Source organism: Trachymyrmex cornetzi, unplaced genomic scaffold (assembly GCF_001594075.2).
Source record: "Trachymyrmex cornetzi isolate Tcor2-1 unplaced genomic scaffold, Tcor1.1 scaffold25, whole genome shotgun sequence".
Taxonomy (NCBI): domain Eukaryota; kingdom Metazoa; phylum Arthropoda; class Insecta; order Hymenoptera; family Formicidae; genus Trachymyrmex; species Trachymyrmex cornetzi.
This window is the reverse complement of record NW_017297166.1, coordinates 2,111,266-2,131,306: the sequence shown is the minus strand read 5'-3', so window position 1 is coordinate 2,131,306 and position 20,041 is coordinate 2,111,266. Positions and strand designations below refer to the sequence as shown.

The 20,041-nt window shown below is 30.4% G+C and overlaps 1 protein-coding gene across 3 annotated transcripts in view; it reads left to right on the top strand.

Moving 5' to 3' along the window:
• Positions 1–31: 31 nt before the first annotated feature.
• Positions 32–20,041, top strand: part of LOC108761537 (furin-like protease 1, isoforms 1/1-X/2) — a 244,819-nt gene continuing 224,809 nt past the window's right edge. For all 3 annotated transcript variants that reach the window (XM_018508144.1, XM_018508142.1, XM_018508141.1), the window contains exon 1: positions 32–86. The gene's annotated coding sequence lies outside the window, so the exon portion shown is untranslated. The remainder of the gene's footprint in view (positions 87–20,041) is intronic.

The window sequence follows — 20,041 nt, the reverse complement described above, 5'->3', positions numbered from 1 at the left end:
CCAACCAGTGGGCGGCACACATCGATGGAGGAGAGAAGGTGGCCAGGCGAGTCGCCGAGGACTATGGATTTCGCTATTTGGGCAAGGTCAGTTCGCTACTTGAGCATCACGGGTCCCAGACCCATCGATTGGGATTGGGTCTCTCTTTTTTTTAATACATATGAGGCCTGTTCTTTTTGACTGAACCTTTTGCCCAGTGCATCTTTGTTCTTCTTCTTTCCTCCTGAAGAGAAAAGGAAAAAAGATTAACTGATGCAAAAGTTCAGCTAAAAAGAACAGGCCTATGGTCTGTTTTCTGTTCCTGCGCTAAACTGCACTAGAAGTCTCTTTCTCGTTTTTGACAAATATCAAGTATATACCTATTTCACTTTAAGCTCCAAAAGTGTACACTAGTTCAGCCATAGAAAACACACCTATAGTTTACGCGATTGTGCGCGTCTCTAGATTGTCATGGAAAGCCTTTTGCACGACCGTAACGCGAATACGATTTTACGTTTTTTCCTGAAACGAGCATTTGCTGATACAGCTGCTTTCGGTGGTAATTATTTTATCGGAATTGTTTAATTAATCGACTGTGATGAAATCGAACGGTTATGAGAGGAAATTATTGACGAGTAATGGGTATTATTAAAATGAGATTAATTGATCCAAATACGTTTTGGCTTACGCAACGCGATGGTTTCTTTTAGATTGTATATTAATGGAGAGAACAATATTTAAATAAAATGAAGTAGAAGTATTAAATATTTCTAATTGAATCGTTGAAAATCGAAATGCTGTAAGGCATACGGCAGAATAAACATGAATGTGTTATCATCAAGGTGAATTATACAATGCGCTTGAGATGAGATTTAATAGCACGTTCTTCCAAGTAACAAACAATCTACGCCATTTAATTCTAGCAGCTCGATTAGTATACAACATATCCAAGTTAAAATTACAAGATTTATCCACTTGACATTAATAGTTGCGGTAAATTTAAATGCGAATTTGAATTAGAGAATTATATTTTCATGTAGAATAACTCGACAATGGAGTGAGAGAAACCGCTTTGTACTTTAATTAAATTCTATTTCATTATTCATTCGTGAAGTTAAGAAGTGCAGAGATCGTTCAAATCGATCTCTTTTCATAAATTGGATATGCGAATTAATATTTAAAGAAGAAACATATGCTACTGTGAGCGGTTTAAATATGCAATTAACGATCCGCAAATACGTTTTCATTGAATTTGTTCGTTGATATTAGCTTCATTTCCAATAGAGGTATTTTAAAGAGAGACGTAATCCTATTGGAAAAGATATTTTAAAACGTTTTATAATCTTCAACATATCTTGATATTTTTATTTTGAAATCGAGAGATATATAGAGACTTATCCCTTTTCACTTCGGTAACATACTGGCCTCAAAGGAAACTTTCGTACTGTATGATAACGTTTGAAATCGAAATTGGCAGAGAGTTGAACTCAATACGTTTCCAACCGATAGATCTTCTGCTTCTACAGAGTATCTGGTATGATACCTATATTTCGCTATGAGTTAATAAACCTGTTAACTGCTAAATTGAAATCCTTATGGAGCTCTATTATCTCATTTAGTTTCGTTCATCGATACGATTCTCATTCCAAGTGAGTACGTCCGATATTCTCATCGTTTTCATTGACAAAAAGCTCTATTATATAAAAAGTTCTTTTTTTCCTACTTTTTTTCTTGAAGAACACATAACCGATTTTTAGTGGCTCTTGATTTTTCATCATTTTTTGCGATTCATAGGAAACATGTCGATTTCGAAACGGACATCGAATCCATTGCCGTATTTTTCACGCCTTCTATGATCACAATGGAAAAATTCCCCGCTACTCGTTCATGCCGTTTCATCATGCTCTTTTTTATCAGCCTGGCTATCGCCGGGGAGATCTATATAGTACACTTCGTCGATCCGCTGTGTAATAATTCCTGGATTGTAATTTGTTCGGAAAATTATATAACTCCGTTCGTGAGAGAGATTCGGTATTTTTAGATTTCGATTTACATCTTTCTATACGAAGCAGACGTGATCTCATTTTGGCACTTAATCAAACACATGCGGAAAACATGTGATAATTTCTCTTGGTTTGCTTTATGATATTTCGATTATGCGTTCGTGTGTACGTGCTGTAAGCGTGCATACACATCGGTTGTGTTCTTCTAGAACAAAAGTAGGAAGAATAGAACTTTTTATACAATAGAGTTTTTGTCAATGAAAATAATGAGAATATCGGACGCGCTTAGAATAAGAATCGTATCGATGAACGAAACTAAATGAAATGAGATAATAGAGCTCCAAGGATCGATTTCAATTTAGCAGTTAAAATTTACAGATTTACTAACTCATAGCAAAATATAGCAAATATATTTATACTCATAGCAAATATATTTTAAGAAAAAGATTCATGCACATGAAATGAAATTTATATATGTATAATATGCAGATTTTTAGCGAATATCATTTTTTAAAGGAATTAAAATATTAACTAAAAAAGAGCTCTCTCTATTAGATTATATTCAATAAATGCGGATTTTTTTAATTAAAAAGATTCGAATGTTAGGTGATCCGTAAAATTCTTATACAGTATAATCGTACTTAGAATTGATCACAGAACGAGGCTTTTTATATCAAGTAATTATAATCCACTGTATTTGTGCTATCTATCAAACAAGATAACGGATCTAATCCTGGCTATATACTCGACCCAAGATTCCTCGAGCCGATCGCTGACGTAAGTCTTGGTGACGTGTGCCTCTGTTTCAGTGACCGTGAAGGCCGCGATGTAGACTTTGTTGTCGCAGTTGTTACAGACGGAAATTAACCTCCGTGACAATCTCCTTTCTGCCTAAATAGCTCATGATGGAGAATCAAACTCGCTATCTTTGGTTTCCACGTCAGTTCTTCTTCCTCGGGCACAAACGGTAGACTCCAATTGGGAAGACCGCGTACATCGTACCACCGAAATGCGATGAAATATCGCGTTCGCGATAAAGCGATCAAGTTAAAAATACTCTAAATTTTAAATGATTGAGCAAGTTCTTATTGGAAACTGTTTGATTTCTCAAATATAAGTTCACATTGCGCTTGCGATTTTGTTTTCATTTATTAATCTTGGTATTGAATATGGTTTTATCTTAAAAATAGAACCGGTTATGCTATTGAAGGTAAAAGGATAAATACATGTCCTTGCTCTATTGCCCATTAACGTAGTGAATTAACACGCTAACAAAATTAGTAGATAAATTGCTAAATAAAAAACTAAGTGCTTTGATTATCGCAATATTGTTTACGTGAGAATTATTTCATATATATTAAATAACACTTTATTAATATAGTTATTGCTAATATCTATAATATATCTGCTAATATCTTAAAGTGGTTTACTTCGACGTATATGACTCTTGTGTAATTTTCCTAACAATGAAGCAGATATCTGTGCCTCGCTCATCCTGTTTCTTTTTGTAATTGTGGAGCGGCGAAGTACGACAAAGAGCCCGGTTTGTAATTACGCGCGTATATACTGATACTACGATTTTTAAGATCGAGTAACAACAGGATGTTACAATTAAGGGGAGATAAGCGCGTACACACATTTTATCGGCACAAAAACTCATCCGTTCAATTTAGTCCACGAAAAATTTACATTACTTGAATAATTCGTTCGATCGCGTGTATTATTTTCTTTTTTTCCTTTATTTTTTTTTTTAATGACACTCATGCGTAAAGTGTGCTCTTGTACACCGCTACTGTCGTAATCGGGTTTTGGTATTGTAATGCGATAAACAGAATTTTAAAACGAGAATTTACGGAATTGCGAAATTTTAGCCGTATTAATCTCTCTTGCGGAACATGGAAACACACGGGTTTTCCGTGTGTGTCAGCTGTTCCGTTATGCCGAAGTGGCCTCGAATGTTTGTCGATTTAATTTTGCAAACGGCTACAATCACTTGCGAAACGCCATATGATCGCGACCGTCCGTTTATGAACGCCTCGATAATAGGACGAATACACATGCATATTGAATGCTCTTCTGGCTTGGTATATTGATCTCTCATGTTGCTTTTCGTGAACTTCGTAATTTTCCGCGAATAACTTACATACGCTGAATATTTTTCAAGATAAAAGTAACAACATGTGTAACGCTGATTATGCAAAATATATATTAAACATCCGAGCAGAATATTTCGCAAAAACAGAGGAAATATTGAGGAAATAATGAACATCGAAAAACTGAATATTATTTAACTGCGCATGTAGTTTCACCATTTTACAGATAATTATGATTATTTTTATTTATTATTGTTTTTCAAGTTAATGAGCTTCCATTTGGTATACGTATACGTTTGCTATTGTTCCAGTATATTTTTCGGTATCTTTTTATCTCGATTTATTAATGAAACATACCTACAAGATAACACGATAATTCACATCGGAGAATTAACGTTTCTAAGAAACGACGTAGTTTTAAATAGGTCACTTTGATAGATAAGCTATTTTTAATATTTTGATAAGCTCTTTGTACTGGCTGTATTCGCTTTGGCGTTCACAACGTTTTAAGCGTCGTTTCATCCTTGTTGTTTAGTAAATATTAAACAAGGACAATTGATGCTCACAAGCGCTGTAAGCGGCAAAGCGAACGCAGCCACTATGTTAAAGTAATGACTCTTATTTCTCAATTCCACAATCCTTGAAAAAGTTGCGATATCAAGCAGACAAATTTACTATTAATTTTTATTGCATATATTATCAAACATGATGTAGTTGTTAAAATGGTTGGAAAATCAAAATGGTTTTTAAAGTTGGGAAATCTGTCGGGAATACCCTGCTTCTTAATATGTAAGAAGCTCATAAAAAGATAATAATTATTAATCCACATATTTACTTGTCGTAAAATCTTACATCTGATTTATAACAAGATAGCAGTTTTTATTTATTCCGTTTAAATTGACTTTATTACGATTGATTTTAATTATATTTCTTAATATGAACATTTATATTCAAAGAGAATTTAATTGATATTAATTTGATTAATATAAATATTTATATTTAAAAAAGTTTTTAATTAACATAAATTAAAAAAAAATTTTTGGAGGAGTTTTGTTGAGAGAGATAATTTAATTATTAATTTATGCATTAATTGTAAATATATCAGAGCTTATTAATTGATCGTAATAAATTTTTTAAAATTATTTCTGTGACAATTCTACTTCAAATTATGATGTGAAAATTTTGAAGCTAAACAGTTTAATCCATTCTTTTAATTTGCTGTTTTTTAAAATTATTATTTATTTTGATATATTTGTCGAGATTTTTTATGCACGTTGTATACGTTTCTTTGTCTAAAAGTCTTTAAAATCAATTAAATATTTTCTGTCTCTCTTTAAATTACTTTATAATAATCTCAACCAGTGAATCTCGATAGATTTCAATCAATAGATAAAATTGGTAAGATACGATATAGATAGAGTGGAATGATTCGTAAAGGGAAAACAATCACAAAGAGATTCTTTTCAACGATAAACTGAGCGACCATAGAAAGATTTGTCTGCTTTTTATGTTATTCCTAGAGTAACTCTCTTTCTTCGTTATATCTCGTATCAAAGACAAGAAAAATTCTCACAAAATGAGTATGTTTCAACCTGGATAAATAAAAGTTTTGTAAATTGCGAGACAACTTTTTCTTGAAATTTCGCCAATTTCTTTTTACTTGGAATTCACAAAACTTTTTATCGCTCCTGTTTTTGGGCTGGAAGTCTTTTGAAACATTTGCGTTGGACCTTTGTTAGATTTTACGTAATGATAAAAAGAGCTCTGCCGAGCTCTTTTTAAAAGGAGAGAGGACTATTTTTAGCATTTTAAAGATACCTAAAATCTCAAAAATATCTGAAACAACTTAGCTGTATCTTTGTCGACATTGTCATCACGAATCTACTTGAGTTGCATTGCATTCCATAGCAGCATTCCTTCGACTTTGCTGGCACTCAAAGTAAAGTAACACAAAGCGAAATAATAATTGTTACAGAATAGCAGTATAATTGCCGAATAAAAAGTAATTTTTGTGGAATTTGTAAGAGGTTCGGCTGATTGCAAAGTTTCTTTCTCGTGAGAAGGAAACTTTCTTTCGTTTCTTATTCATAAAATTATATAATATTAATATCGTTTCTCCTGAACAATGTAGTAATTTTGAATTATAAATATTTTATTTTATATTAATATATATTTTGTGATATCTGAAGAAATTATATTTTTGGAATATCTTTTGTATTTTAATTACATATACATTATATATATGTAATAATTTACCAATTGATGTTGACATTTTTAAAATAATTATTACTAGTATTGATCTCGGAAAGAGAGATCCGACAATATTATTGTTTCTTTAAATTTTAATGTCTCTGTTACGCATTGTAATTGCCGAAAAAGCTTCATTTATCTATCGCGTATTGGTTTTATTTCTCGTTTTAATGCGGTATCCCATTTAGTCCGATAGACGAGCTGTACACATCAGTTTTCGTATAAACGTGATAGTCGAAATTCTGCCGGACAGTAACTGTCCGGGACTTTAAAACTAGTTAAAACTTGTCCGACGTGGACAAGAAATACGAGCCGTTAAACGGAGCCGCTCGTTCAAATTGCGCAACCGCGGATATCTAGCTACGTACGCTAATTTTGTCCGCGGTAAATGTGTTATAGGCCGTTATTAATTTATCGCTGTTATAACGGAGCTCGATCTGAACAGCTGTATGGCGGGACTACCATTACGATGGCCTTCTCACCCCGAATTTTAACTACGAACCGATGTTGTTCACTTTAACGATGTTACGCATTAAATCTATGAACATATAGTTCATTATCTTTGTAATGCATTCAAATCGCTTGTCGGAGAAATCATAAACAATGTAATACTCGGTAGAACCAATCCTGAACGTGAAGATATGCCATAATTTCGTGTTTCGTCATCGGCGATTGATCAGAACGAAAAGATTGTGGTCATGCACGTTTTATAACGATTCAGCGTCTTTGTGATCGCTAAACTGAAAACAGATACTTTGAAGTTTGTATCGTTGTAGTTAGGTTTTATTAAACTACGTGTTTTATAAGATAAATTTTTGGACTTTGTGGAAAAAAATTTGATATTTGTATAATGATATATATATATATATATGCTTTATGAAAAAACCAGAAAAGATAGAAAAGATATATAGAAAAGTTCTATTCTTTTTCAAAACATGGTTTACAATATTTTTCTTAAAATATCAGCTTTAACAAAAAGAAAAAGTTATATGTTTATTGTCTTAACTAAATTTTATATTCTTAAGGAAAGTTATATATCTTTTTACTTTTTTATATATTTTCTTGGATTATGTATATAAAATTAATATTTTTGTTATTTTTATGTTACTGTTTTTAATTATAGGTAAATATACATATATAGGTATATAAATAATTATAGGTATATATATATATATATATACATAATACTAGCATTTTAAAACTATTTATGACATGCCGTGTTTAGCATATTTACGATCATAACAGGAAAATGCGTTTCCTATTACTTGAACTCGAGATACATTTCGTTTTATACGACTCTGCAAGTCGATGAAAAGGCGAGCACGCAAAAGAACATCAGGTTCTTGTATTTACAGTTCGCCTGCACCCTCGCCACTTGAGGGGTAGAGGGGTGACTATATCACATTAAGTGAATACTCGAGGCGGATATAAACGCGGCTTTTGTCTCTTATGAGTTTTCATGCTGCTTACTTCGAGATCAAACGATCGAACGAAAGGGAGCAAGCAAAAAATTGTAATAAAGCTTTATCGTTGCATAATAAAGAAAAATCCGCTTCTGGAATAAACTTGTCGTTACGTTTTAGTTAATTTTATGTTTTAAAAAATACAATGTACTACTATTTTTGCAACATGTTACTATTAAAAAGAAGTAAAATTTATTTAATTTTTTAATAATTGCCTAAAATTGAATGTTTCGAATTATTGTAAAATTGAATGTTTCGAATATGCAAATTAATTAGAAAATTAGAAATAAAAGAAGATTTAATTTATAAATATTCATTGAATACACACATGTATATAAAATAAAATTTAAATTTCTTTAATTTTACTCTATTTCATCTTTCATCTTTTTATCTATTTCATCAAAATTCAATTATCAGTTTTTCTATATTTATAATTATGCGAATAAATCGAAAAATAAATTAATTTTCACTATTTTTTTGAAGAAAAATCTTCAAATTAGAAATATTCATACAAAATATAGACTAAATTATTTTATTTAAACATTAAAATTACATAATTTTAATTATTTTTAACATATATAAATTGAATTTTTTAACCATAATTTACGAATACACGGGTTATGTATAATTTTAAGTGAATAATTTATCAATGATAGCTAAAATTTACATTTTACATAACAAATTGATAACTTAAAGTACACAGAATCCTGTTTTTTATTTTGTGTGCCGTCAATATTTAATAGCATGTTGCGAAACACGTTATGCGATAAAAGTTTTTTTTGACAGCTATTGTGTTGGTTGTACTATATATGTAGGTATATATAGAATCAACAAAATGTACATTATTTTTTTTGTGATATCATTTGATCTCTTTTTTTTATAACAAATGTTTGAATAGCGATAAGAATGGAGCAGATTAGACACACAGACTCAACTTTTTTCCACGTAATATAAGCGGTGTAACGTAAACACATGGTTACTGAATCTATCGAAATGACTAGTCAAGTTTTTCTGTTGCGTCATTATTTCACGCTTTGTTACAGTCGTGCACGAATTCAGATTTAGCATATCTTACATTCGATGTTGTACTTGTATATGAACTTTAAAACATACAATGATTAATTTCTATAAAGTTTTCATCTCGGTTTTCACTAAACAAAAGATTGAGCTATAAATTGTTGTATAATTATATTATTTGAGAGAAGACATGAAAACATCTGATGATACGTTGCACAGTATCATTTTTGCACTTGAAATTGTTTGAGATAGAAAGGAAAATAGTTTCAACGCACTCATGCAACATAATCTTTTTAACGATACTTAAATTCATATATTTTTCATAGCATGTCTCGACACGTTCCTGTAAACCCATTCAATCTGTTTTTTGGTGTATCTTAAATGCGCGTGAAAGAGTTATATTTTATCACTGATATTGCTATTTGCCTCAGCAAGGCGAAATTGCTCCACCCTATTAAAAAAAACTACGTTCAAAAATCGATTTGTTCTTCGACACGAAATCAAATTTCATCGCTCGACATTTACGTTGCAAGTAATTTTCTCTTTCATCGATCTCTCTTTGGTTTAATAACATTTTGGTCAGCAACGGAGCAATAATTCACATTAATTGCCTGCACAGAGCAACTTTGTTGTTTTTTGACATCCCTTTACGAGTATATAAAGTAGCGCTGTATTATATTTGATAGACATGTTGCGACAATCAATAATTTGAAAGACTAGAATTTTTTAAATGAGAATTGCTTTTAATATTGTTTTATCGTGAATCAAAAGACGATCATTAATCTCACTGCTTTCGAAAATAAAATTTCTCAACAATAAATTTTTCTTTTAGCCATTTTTGACAAACAGTTTCATTTATCACGAATAATGTTCCACTTTTTTACTACGATTTTATCGTTTATTTGATTTTAGGTTTCAGATTCTTATACATAAATTTTCAAGGAAAGTGTTATGTATTATTACGAGTACGCTCCTCAATTAAATGATGAAAAATAAGAAATGCATTACATATAAAGTTAATTGTAAAAATTGTACACCATTTTTTATTTATGTTCTGAGACTAAATAATATAGAAATTTAATGTAATGATGTTTGTCGAGAAACTGAAGATTAATATAATTAATGAATGCGGTTGCTCTTAATGGCGCTCGACGCCTTTTTTTCTCGAGCGCCTGCCGACGTTGAATGTCAATGACCATAACGCACCCCTCCAATATCTTCTACCCACCGCCGACATTGAAAAGAAACGAATCGTTAAAGCATTTTTACTGATGGGAATGGTGGAGTTGCAGTTGAAGCAAAATTCTTCAGTCTAGACATCGCCAAAGAGAGAGTGTGCGGAAGCCAGCGGAAGCATTCAGATTGTATCTAGAAAGAGACGGAACGATAGAGGGAATAAGAGAGAAAAAGGCAGCGGATTGATCGGTTAAAATTTTCTTACTGTTTCGAATTTTCTTCCTTCTCTCTCTTCTTCTTGACCTCATACTTTAGTTTTTCTATGCGACTTCGATCTTGTGTACTTCTAGCAAGATTTCTAGTTATGCAAGATGTTAACTTCTCTGGGTTCAAAGATTTAACGATTCTTTTTAACGAGAAATCCTCATTTTAAATAAATATTATTGTCACAGATATTTTTTTATCAGAAACTAAAAACCGTTTAAATAAAAAAATACATTTTTTCAACGGAATATCTTTTTATCACTCAGCTATTTTTATTTAAATTAACGACAGTTATTTTAATTAATTTTATGTGACAGTATTTTTTTTCAGTTTCGCGTATAAATTCGTGCTGTTTTATCGCATTGTAAAACTGATTATTAATAATTGTAATGTGCGATAAACTTATTTTATATAATCGCTTTTTTTCGGAGAGAGATTGTCAATACACATTACAAAAAACTTAATTAATACTGTTCCTTATATAGCGATTAGAGAGAATGAAAGTCATTATTATAATTTAAATAGTGTGAGGTAAGCGAATATTATAGAATAGCAAGAATGTAATGCAATCGATTTCTCTATGCTGCAACTGTGTGTTACTATATTCTAGCCCTGTCTTAAGGCTGTCGTAATCCACTGTTCAATTAGATTTCAAGTTGCTCTCTGTACCAGCAATCACTGGTCCACGAATGCTTTCACCAATCGTCTTTGCATTAATACTAGAATTGATTGGAGTGATCCTTTACCACATCATTGTGGTAAAGGATGAAAATAACAATTCATTGAAGGAAAATTATTGATCAGATTATAAGATTAGAATCTTTAAGATGATTTACACACATCGTAAAAAAATTAATATTGTCGCTGCAATATTATTCAATAGCTATTGAAAGTTTATAGAATATGAATGATTAATTAACATTTTGATATAGCAGTGTCCTATTTATCTCAACTAATATTTCATTTATCGATCCTTGATGTTTCTAATTTTAATTGCTCTTATTATTTCATTATCTATATCTAATTACAGAATGATTACGAAATAATTGATTTTAATTACAAAATTTATTAGTGTCAATATCAGATAACAATAAATGAAATATACTCAGAAACTATATGACGCAAGCATATGCAATTTGTAAGAGGACTTATCAGAAATGTTATCAGAAAGAAGAGCTGTGCATGGTACTGTGAGAAAAATACGGTTGTGTTCCGATATGCACTGCCAGTACTATAAAATCTATAGTTTACGTTACGTATACTGTATATTTTCCGTACTGGCAGTGTATATCGGAACACGCCTATAACAATGTAGACGGTAATTTTCGCGACGCGTCAACGCGAACAAGTTTCCAGGGATGGCAAACTCTTCAAGTTCGTTTGAGCACGTCGAACACGTTGTCCATTTTCTCGCCGGCTTTTTCTCTCAAACAATGTCATCTCGCTATTATTATATTCTCGTGCGGAATCTCGATCGCGCTCTCGGTGGGCCAATCGCGCGCCCTTTATCGATCACTGTCGATGGAACGTAGAGCGATTCTCAGCACCGCGACACAATGGCCATCGCCTTTGGAAGTTCAAGCGTTGCCGCACTTAAAGCTACGCGCATTTCCGACCGACATGTCGAAGTGCACCACCCGTTCCATCGAGCGTGTGTCAAACGTTAGAGCCGGTTACGCCCGGATGCCAATTTAGAGCCTGATAAATCAGGTCTAATAGGAGATAAGGTAAAATAAGATATTTACGATGAGATCTTTATGCTTTTGTTTCCACGCTGAAATTGCGATTGGCGTTTGAATCATTAATAAATGGTAGAAGTAAGAATAAGTTGGTTACGTTCATTTCAGCTTTTGCGTTTTTCTTTAGAAAGTTTAGAAAGAAGGTTGTTTGTAAGATAAAATGAGATATTTTTATCGAATATACATATAGCAGAATATATATTCCGCAATAATTTTCTTTTAATTGTTCTTTACTATGTAAATAATAAGATGGAAGATGTAAAAATTTAACAAAATCGAGTCACTAATTATTCATTTGACTAATTTTTTGAAGTAAATATATCTGAGCATTTTTATACGTTTCTTACAAAATTTTTTGCAATTTAGAATTACTGATTATTTTTTATTTGTTTACCATTACAAGTTAATTATTTTACATTTTATATAATATTTTATTATATTTTAATATATTTTGGCATATATTCTTTTATATATATTTACAAATAAATATACATAATAAATTTTTATTAAAAGCTCTGTAAAAATTGTGAATAAAGAAATAATTGTTAAAAAGAGTAAGTATCTCTAAAAATTATTAATATTGAAAACGTAAGATAATGGAGTTTGTTAGCAGACTGGTTGCACAAAATCGATTTATCTCGACTGTCTCGTTCCACATGTATTATAGCGTTTGACATTGATACATCGGGGCGAAGTATCAATTGCGGTTAGCGTTGCGGTACAGCCTTGCACTTGTGAGTAATTTTGCAATTGAGAATCATGCGGTCCACACGAGGATAGTGTATTGCTCGCATCCTATCCGACGTAACTTGCACATATAGATATCCTGTTGGGATATATTATACAGATCGCGATATACCGGTATACTTTTCGATGTTTCGATTTACACCTTTCAGTATTGACTGTCGACGCTGTGGCATCAATTTTACCACGAGCTTGCGTAAATTGCTCTCCCCCCCCCCCCCCCCCCTCGCGACGTAGTTTTCCTTCACCTTCACCCAATATCGCAAATATACGCCGGCATCAGCGTTGCGCTAAAGGAAAAGGAAATGGATTCTAAGCGGGTCGTCGATATTGTATACAAAAGAAAATGAGATTCAGCAGAAATAGACCTTTTTGTTTTTGTTTTCATGCTGAAATTGCAATTGGCGTTTGAATCAGTAATGAACCGGTAGAAGAAAGAATAAGTTAGTTACATTCATTTCAGCGAAGAGCGTTTGTCTTTAGAAAGAAGATTGCTTGTAATTATTAATGATTGAAAAGTTTCTTTATCAGATTCTTTTCTCTTTTACACAGCAATTAGTTTCTCTACCAATTTTCTGTCTATTAGTTTCTTTATCTATAATGCTCGTCGCCATTTTGTTGTTTACACACTTATTGAATTTACACATAAATATATGTATAACTGCGAATTACATTATTCATTATTTCTAACGAATCTAATTGTCTAAGACTAAGCTAAATTATTTAGTGCGATTGAAATAACTTATTTATTATAGATAATATAAAAATACATAATATATGTATATATATATATTAACTTATATATATTATACATTAGATAATATGCGAATTTACATAAAAATTTACGATTCAATAAATTTTCGTTTATTCGCCGTTTAATTTTCTCTGCTAATGCGGCTTTTCGTCAAAATCCGTTCCACTAGTCTTCTTAATTGGAAGCGTTTTCAATTCCACTCGATCTCATTCCCCCTGACGACGATTTCCGTGGAAAATAAGTGCGCTCCGGCTGGACCGGTCTGTCTCGTGTCTGCAAGAGGAGAGCTGAGTAATCAGCCTCATTGATCCGACTCCTCGGTGCAATGACTCTCTCTCTGCAGTTGCGGTGTACGCGCGCGCGAACATGCGTACGTGTGCGTGTACGCCAGACGCACGTACAACATGGAAACCGCATTCGCAAAAACCTAGGCAGAAATAAATCTTATGGCTCTCCGTTACGAATCTCGGTAAGAGTCACATGATGTAGGAAATAGAGTTTTTCCTCTTTCTAGAACTTCTGATAAAGCTAAGAAATCCTTACAAATTAAATCTTATTAATTATTTAATTGAATCTTTTTTGTTTTGTACTTAAATTAGAAATGATATAATTCATTTTTTACGATACAGATTTTTATATTTTTTAATTTTTATTTCATACGGCTAAAACAAAATTATTCACTTACGCAACATCAAAACTCAGTTCAGAGTGGATAAAGATGAAAAGTAATGAAAAAGGTAACGAAAGAAATTACAGTAAAAAGAAATATTACTTCTGACTCATAAAAAGAATAAAGATAAATGGAAACTATGAAGTTTACAGCGTATCAAGGAACTCATAAGAAATATTCATGAGGGATTTTACCACCACTTTGTGTCCGTTTTAAGATTATAAACATAAACGTAGTGATGCGATTGTAATTAACACAGATTTTTCTTTTTTTATGCGTAGTAAAACTAATCTTAATGAAAAAGTTGAAATATTAACCTCAATTAAAGGAATTTTAGCAAATAATGTACAAATATGGATTATTGTTTGTGTTGGAATAATGTACAATACTCTAATAGTGTATTTTTAATTAGAGATAATAATTATAGCAATTAAAGTTGAAAATTGTAATATAAAAATGAGATATATGTGATATATGAAATAGTTGTCAAATTATAAACACATCGGATCAATGATATCGTGTACAGTTTTATAGCATATCATAATATAATTTGCTTATCACTTTGTCATTTGTTGAATCTCATAATTTAGATGAAATTTTTATTAGTCATCTTATTTTGTTACTCTTTTTGTAGATATTATAAACTGTCAATTAATATCGACAAATTAATTACTAATAACAAATTTTGATTATTACATGCAAATTATTTTATCTTTTCTTTAAATAAAAATTTGAATTTATCAATTATTGTGTATTGTTTAATGTTTAATTCTTTAAAAAAATATAAAACCAGATATTAAATATAAATTTTTAAAGAGTAAAGCTTTGATTTACATACGATTGGAAAATAGAAATAAATTTATTATTAGTCTTTTATATCTTGTGTGAGTAATAAAAGTGTTAATTTATAATCAAGAAATTAAAATAATTTGTTATGTTTCTTCCAGTAATTCAATCGTTTTTTCCATTCGTTAAAATCATGACAATATTTTTATTAAAATATTTTATTATAACACTTTTATTTTTTTTAGAATGTAAAAATATATAATAAAAATAATAATTAATTTACATAAACACTTTTTTGATTAAAATAAAGATTAATTTTTAAAAATAAATATTAAATTTAATATGCAATAACAGGCGTTTATTAATTTTACGAAGAGAAAAAGAAAAATTTGATGTTTGTTTAAGTATTTGGTAACGGTAAAATAAACCAATTGATAAGCATACTGTTGTACAGGATGCAGTATTATTGTCATTCACGTGTTGACACTCGAACGAATAGGTCGCTTCACGAGCTGCTCTGTGTGCTTTCACATTGTTATCTTTCGAAACGTATAATTATTCGCTACAAACGAATGCAACTGTCAGCTCGTATTAATTTTTTCTTGTAATTAGCCCTAATCGGAGTACTCGTTTCGAAATTTTCTTAACTGATGTTCTTAAAAATTTAGTATACTTTAAATTAATGTATTTTTGCTTAAAGTTAACACACGTAATTGAACAACTTTTTTCACTTTGAAGATTATATCCGAGGAATGTAATTTAAAGTTATTTAAGGTGTGAAAAATTTTTTAATAAATATTATAAAAATTTATTATAAAATTTATTATAAAAACATGTTTATTATAAATAATTTTTATAGCGTAACTGAATAAAATGTCTGGATCCACTCGCGAATATCGATTTAAAGTTTAAAGATTTTCTTAAGGATATCGACAATATTTTACTAAACAGATGCACTGCAAAAATTATTCATTTCACATCGAAGTGATATAGAAAGTCATGATTATTAAATACTGCAGCTTCGTAATATTGACTTATGTTAATTATCTTTCTAATGACACTCGAATTTAAGTAGGTATATTTCGTAGCGCGTATTAAGCTCATTCTACAATTACGTAAGCGTAGTTGTAAATGATTGTACTTGTAAGAATTGATCAATCACAGGTGAATATGAAGAGAATACTTGAGTGTGATTGGTTTTAATTTTTACTAATATAATCACTTACAACTACGCTTTCTCAATTGTAGAATGAGCTTAATACGCGCTTTAATCCTTTCATTATTTTCTGTATAATTTTCAGATTAACAACGTAAAGTAATACGCAAATTATCGGTAGGGATGATATTGATGGTCAAGCTATGTGTCTGTATATAATAGCGAATTTGATTGGACGCATTAATGCGCACTAATGCATATTAAAGCCTTTGTATATCAATTTAATCTGTGTAAAAATAAAATGCAAATATTTTGAATTATAAAATACAGATTTTATTTAACAGCACAATAAAATATATTGAGAATTTCATGGTTTAATCCGTTTTTATATTTATATCAAACATTCTCTAAATCTTTTGGAGTGGAATCTCACTCCAAAAGACTGAAAATTGAGTCAGTCTTGAAAAAAGAGTGAAAATATTTATACTTTTGAACAAGAGTGGCAGATTTTCACTCTTTAGGAATACGATTTCGTTCTTTTTGGAGTAAAAGATTTCACTCTTTTGGAATTAATCTTAGTTCAAAAGAGTGAAATTCTAAAAAAAAAGTGAAAATTTGCCACCTTTATTCAAGAGTGAAAAGTTTTTCCTATTTTTTTAAAGACTGGTTTAATTTTCATTCTGAAAGATTTAATATATATTTTTACGTTAATTTGTGGTTTTAATATGCATCAGTGCGTACTAAGTGCATTCAATTAATCGAATTCGTTATAATTTTTTTAATCATTACGTTAAAACGTAAAAAATGGAATGTACATTCGACGTCAAAGAAAATCTCGTAAAATATTAAATATAACGGTTAGCCACTACGGCGACGCGACTTGATTTTGCGGTGTTAACGGCCGTGTTTACGTAAGGTTGCTTTGTTATCATTCACGCCGCGGAGAGATTCAAGTACGCAAATACGAGGTGAGCTGGTTAGTGTAACGGCACGTTATTCGGTGTTGTCGTGACGAGTGGTATGGGACAGTAAACGCAATTATTCTTTGCAATCGTTATGGTACTTTATCAATCATCAGTTTGTTTAAAGGTGAGACTTTTTTGTAAGTTTATTAAGACAACCGCTACGTGTCAAAGAGTATTTTAGTTTGTAGTTATTCCTGATATCCTTATCAAACAGCCAAACGATTAGTAATCTCTCGTTATTAAAGCACGTAAAGAAGTCAAGGTAAAAATTACTTATCGGATAATTTATTTATTCAAAGTTAGTATAAAAGTGGAAAGGAGTTGTAGATTATAGATTGTTATTTTGTTAAGATATCTTGGACGATAATCATTTTTATGTTGGGCAGATTTTTAATTTCGTGCGATATTTCGTTATATAATAAAAGCGTGCGATTAATTTCACGATCCAAAGGACGCACTTTGCAATTAACTGTCTTCTCGCGAATGAATTTTGTGTAAATGCCATGCAAAAATTAACTAAAGAATTTGAGAGTGAAAAGACCTTGGAAACGTTAGCAATTATGGAGTGAGTAGATAATTTATTGTTTCAAATTTCTTTATGAAATTAATTTATAATTATAATTATTTTGAACATGCAACAATTATTTTTTTATAATATTTATTTTGAGAATTATTATTAGTTCACTTTATGTATTACTGAAAAGTGCATCAGGTATTTGATACATCCAGATACGTTCAGATTATAATAGTATAAAAACAATATAAATAAATTTGATATCTCATTGATCCATTGTCTTGCAGTGAGTAGGGTAAAACTGATTAAAGTTGATATCTAATTATAAAATGCAGCTTTGGTCAAAAATATTAGGTATCTATTTTTTATATTTATCCGAAATTCTTTTACCTGCATTATTTCCTATTGATTACCGGCATTATGCATAAATTTAAGAGATTTTTGAAACAAAGGATAATTTACATCAAGTGCCACAAATAATTTTTACAGCGAAAACTTTAAATAATGGTTAATAAAATGCTTGATACTTTTGGCTAAAGCTGTATATAAAGTTTTTTAATTTTTTTATATAAGATGTATATGAAAATATATTAATAATAAAAGTATATTAATAATATCAATTTATTTTTTAATTTTATTACCAAATAAATCAACAAAATTTTCGAGAGAGTTATTTCTTATATAAATAGGAAAATAGGGGAGGAAAGTAAAGAAAATCAAATGTTAAATTTAACCACACAAATAATTGATTGCTATACACAGTAAGACTACATAGATCAAAAAACGAAATTAAGTAGTAGAATTAATATTTAAATTATACAAATTAATAACAAATCGATACGCGTGTAAAAGTAAGTATAGTTATGAAATTGAGTGCGGAAATTTCATGCGCTGTCATGAACCAATTTTGATCGCTTTTTGAAGTTCAGAAATTTCAATATTTCCATGTCGAAACTTTAGTTAAATCTATAAAATGTATTTTTAAAATATATTATACAATGTTTGTTGAACGTTCTATGTAGTTCGCTGGAGAATTTGCTGCACGATTTTAAACGTAGTAATATTTGAAAGTAAATAATCCATACTACATATAAATTCAGAGCGATTCTATTTAATTTCAAATACGCGAATTTCACATTTCAATTTGTACTTAATCGTAAATTTAGCTTTGAAATATAAATATTTGTGAGTCCGCGTTTTGAATGGTTCGATATATAAAAGATACTTTTGCTTTGTTGACACTGTTATATAAATGTAAGTTATTTGAGTTATAATTAATAATGTGGATAATTATTAATGTAGACAGTTATATTGAAACATTCGATAATTTAATTTTTCCGTTAATAGAGAGAGAGAGAGCAACATGTGTTATTTTTCTATTAATAATTTTTTAATTTTATAAACAACACACAAAATAAGATATAACATGTCTTGAAGATATTTTTATTAGACATTTTTATTTTTAAAAGTTGTCTTAGTAACGTCTTATTAATTATATATCTCGATTTTTGGATTTTATACATTATTTAAATATTATATTATAGTAAAAACAAATTTCTTTAATCGTCAACACTAATTATGTATCTTAATTAGAACATACTATTTTTTGTTACAAGCATTATGAATGTGGTTTTTATTCAACATATTTTTGTGCAAAATGTTTGAATTTCGTTTTACGTAGGAATTATGTAATTTCTTGAGGACAGCGATCTTGTCGATCGTTATCGGTTAATATTTCACGGCCACGGTGAATGATTTCTACTATATTAATGAATTATCCGGGAAAGATAGAGGAGAAGAGTGCCATTAATCATTTAAATTGCCATTCCCTTTAATCCGCCCGTAGACGCCCGTCCGCGACAAAAATATAATCGGTCTGAGTTACGAGCGTAATGCATTCCACCGCGAGTAATCGTTTGACCCACCTCATATAATTCATTACGTCATATTTCATGCCTCACATACGTATCTCGTGCATAGGGTTACCTCTAGTCAGGATGATCATGTTCTTTGTAAAAGTTTCGAGCAAGTTTCTTGTTCGTTTTATTCTCGGTTCTATCGATCTTGAAACGAAAATCGTGGAGGGACGAACATTATTCGATGTAACTACAAGGTACGCGGACCTGTAAAATGAGGCATGAGTTGTTCCAACACTTACATACACACACGTGCTCCTCATCTGTTACTATATAACCTTATAAAATATTATTAATTACATTATTTATGGTTACAACAATATTGTGTAATATTACGAAGAATTCTCACTTTTAAAATATAGAGATGCGTGATGTGATTACTATATAATTTTAACATAATTACTTACAAATGTAGATGAAAGTACGTGAAATTATATGTAAATATTAAATATTTACTTTTGAATATTGGAAGATTTATTATATTGTCGCATTTAATATTGAATATTAAAAACGAATAAACATTTGAAATTTGAAGAAAAAAAATCGATTCCC